The sequence below is a fragment of the Octopus bimaculoides genome, chromosome 8, assembly GCF_001194135.2.
Source record: "Octopus bimaculoides isolate UCB-OBI-ISO-001 chromosome 8, ASM119413v2, whole genome shotgun sequence".
NCBI lineage: Eukaryota > Metazoa > Mollusca > Cephalopoda > Octopoda > Octopodidae > Octopus > Octopus bimaculoides.
Genome location: NC_068988.1, coordinates 37,017,456 through 37,021,719, shown reverse-complemented (window position 1 = coordinate 37,021,719; position 4,264 = coordinate 37,017,456).

The following is a 4,264-nucleotide window of genomic DNA, read 5'->3' as shown; positions in this document are numbered from 1 at the left end:
ATATATATATATATATATATATATATATAGTAGCTTGTCTTTGCTTGTCTTGAGAAAGCCTCATCGTGTTTCACCCTTGAACTCCGTTTGACGTGTTGCAGCATGGATTTGCTGATCTTAAGAATGTCTCATTCCTTTCTAAGACTCCATCTGACGTGCGGCAGCATGCGTTAACTGATTTTGAGAAATTCTCATTTCGCTTCTGTAATGCGAGTCCATATCATGTTCTGCAGCATACGTTTGCTGAACTTGGGAAAAATCCTATCTCGTTTCTGCCTTGAAACTACATTTGATGTGCTGCAGCATGCCTTTGCTGATCTTGGCAATGTCTCATCTGCCTTGTGTCTTGAGATTTCATTTGACGTGCTGCAGGATGCCTTTGCTGATCTTGAGAAAGTCTCATCTCGTTTCTGTCTAGAGACTCTATTCGATGTGCTTGCAGCATGCATTTGCTGATCTTGGGAAAGACTCATCTTTCTATCTTGAGACTTCATTTCAGATACCGTATCATGCGTCTGCTGCTCTTGGGAAGTATCATCAAATTTCTCTTTTGAGACTTCATTTGATGTGCTGCAACATGCTTTGCTGATCTTCAGAAAGTCTATATCTCGCTTTTTCTCTTGAGACCCCAATTGATATGCTGCAGCATGCCTTTGCTGATCTTAAGGAAGTTTCATTCTGCTTCTGTTTTGAGACACCAGTTGATGTGCTTCAGCGAGTGTTTAATGATCTTGGGAACGTCTCACCTTCCCTGTGTCTTGAGACTTCATTTCTCTGAACAGGATTACACTTTGGTATAGTAGCCGAGTCCGCAAGCGGAGCTTCCTGTTATAGACACAGGATTCTATCAATACATATATTACACTACAAAGTTATACATATATATAAATGTGTATGTGTGTCAAATTTAAGGGTTAAGAATTAAGATTAAGAAGATACATGTTAAACTCAGTATCCAAACCTTGTTTCAGGATAAGTCCAGGTCGTGTATTCGCAGAGCACGTTCACCAGTTATGGCTACCGAGCATTTTTAGCGATACTTTGCAATCATCGTTGTATCAGTTCCAGGAATTCCTGGGTGGACTTAAAAGAGAAGACGGAATGTACCAAAAACAAATAATTTATTTCCACGACAATTGTTCCATCTTTAAAGTGCACTGTTTCCTTGTTGGCGTGGAACGATGCAATAATCCCAGATGCAACGCACAGTGCATAGAAGACACCTCAGGTGGGATAATATGGTTTACATTTCAGTTTTGCTTAAAGCCTGCTTAAAACTGTATTATCCCACCTGAGGAGTCTTCGATGAACTGTGCGTTGAATCTGATGTTATTGCATCATTCTACGCCCACATTTCCCACAAGGGAGGGAGTAGTGCACCCAAAATATGGAACAATTATTGTGGTAATAAATTTTGTTTTTTAGTACATTCCGATCTCTCTATTAATCTTTAATATATATATGTGTGTGTGTGTTTGTGTGTGTTACTCTTATGATACTCTTGCTGAAGGAATAATAAATTCAAAGATATTTTCGTATCTTATGTTGAACAATTGAAACGACGTACGTGTTTCACGAGTCTATAACACTGGCAGTTCTAAAAATTGATAAGTAATTCAGAGTTATTTCACTTCATCATTACTTATCAAGTTTTAGAACTGCCAGTTTTATAGACTCGTGAAACAAGAAAGTCGTTTCATTTGTTCAACATAAGATATGAACATTTCTTTAAATTTATTATTCCTACAGTAATAGTATCATAACAGTAACACATAGACGAGACGGAAGTGCTAACGAAGTGAATCTCTGTGTAAAGATGTAGACAGGATGTGGCAGGAAGGTAATCGTACTGATATTCTGTAAAATATTTTGACACGCAATTACATACATACATGCATATATGTATACATACATACATACTTACATATATATACACACGTAAGTACGTACGTAAATACGTCCTTACGTACATACATACGTATGTACATATATGTATAAATATATGTAATGATATATACATATATGTATATATCTCTCTCTTTATATATACATATATATATGTATGTATGCATATATATATATATATATATATATATATATATATATATATATATATATATGTACATATATGTGTTTTTTATGTTCATACAATTCGGAAAGAGACGCATATATTACACACACACACACACACACACACACACACACATACATGTCTCTATGTTTTCATACATACATATGCACGCACTGATATCTAAGTTGCCATATGCACTTCTCAACGGGTTCTATATTTATGTATATGCATATACACGAAATTAGGTCCACTTCCCTGCACTTAATTAGCTAATGAGAAAATAACTTTCAAGCATTTAAAATGATGACGCTTATAAACAAGAATGAGCATGAATTAATCTTAATCCATTTATACCATTTGATAGAAATCTTGAATCTTAAATTGTCCAAAATATAATGGGTTTATTCTCTAGGCTCAATTGTGAATTTTGCCAGCTGAAATAATGGTGTGGGATTTTGACCATATCTATACTCGATTCATAACCAATGTCTAGAGAATGTGGTTATGCAATCTGAGTGAAATAGTCGGGGTCTACATTTTTGAAGAACGAGGCGATTTTATTCATTTTATTGCTATGTATTCTTTCAAACAAATGCAACAGGTAATATAGACATTGAAAGACTATACCGAAAAGCAAGACACTTTTGTTTTTCCAAACAGAGACAGAATGACATTGGAAACTGTGATGGCAGTAAAAATCAAAATCAAGAACAGTAAGAGCAACAATCTAACAACACCTCAAGCTTTGTGGCTTCTAAATTAAATCAAGTTCATTTACGTTTAGTGTAGCTATACTGTCACATGATATCCTGTAAGATATACCATACTCTATCGCCAAGGTTTGAACGTTATAGGATTTCATGGGATAAGAAGAATAACGTTACAATGTATATATGTCGTATCACTGACAGGGGTATACAAGAAAAATTGATAAATACATACACACGTACACACGCACACGTGCACTCATAAATATGCACACACACACATAAATATGCACACACATACATCTGTTTTTAACGGAAGGTGTTTAATTTCTCAATTCTATTTGAAATACGACGAAATCATTAATATATCATTTTCTCTTATTTTCTTTCAGATCATGTAATTTTTATCAAAATTAAAGTTGTATTAGCCGATGTTCAATCTAAGCAAATAACATATTAGTCAAATCATTCATCATGAATTTGAAAACGGGAATGGTGCAAGTGAATCAGCAAAGTTACTCCAAAACAGTCATGGTGATGATGAAGGTGACGGAAAAATCATGAAGACGATGAACTTCACGAGTCAGAAATGGGGACTACAGTCTGCAGAATAAATGAAGATAAGGGCGGCTAAGAGAGTTAAATCCTGATGCATTGGAAGCCACTGTTGAAGAGAACCTGGCTGTTACAGTTCGGGACTAACATATAGTCTATTGACTAGTTTTTCTACACGCTAGGCCACTGGTAGTAAAAACATTCTAAATAAATTTGTATTACCCTGAAATTTATTAATAATAATTTTTTTGACTAATTTTGGAAGAAAAACAGCATTATTTTTATTTGCTGCCGATAAAAAAACTGCGCATGCGCGGTGGATTTGAAAAATTGTAACATGTAAGCACGAAGCATGTCTGTATTGCCTTGTGCTTATATGTTAATCTTTGACTTTCCTGCTGATGAGAGCTTCGCCAAGCAAATTACTTTATTTGCTGAAGAGAGGAAATAGATGGTAAATGTTTTTATTTTGCATTCCCTTTCGAAATTACCCTAATAGTGGTTTGGATTTTAACTACTCCTTCTAGCGTGTTAGATGTCCTATTATGGCGTGTTAGACGTCCTCTTATGTGTTTAAATGTGCACTGTATTAATATGAATGATATATAGTCTATTGACAATTTTTTCTACACGCTAGGTCACTGGTACTCTTTTACTCTTTTACATGTTTCAGTCATTTGACTGCGGCCATGCTAGAGTAACGCCTTTTAGTCGAGCAAATCAACCCCAGGACTTATTCTTTGGGAGCCTAGTACTTATTATATCGGTCTCATGCCAAACCGCTAAGTTACGGGGAAGTAAACACACCACCATCGGTTGTCAAACGATGCTGGAGGGACAAACACAGACACACAAACATATACACATACATACATACATACATACATACATACATACATACCTACACACATACCTACATACATACATATAT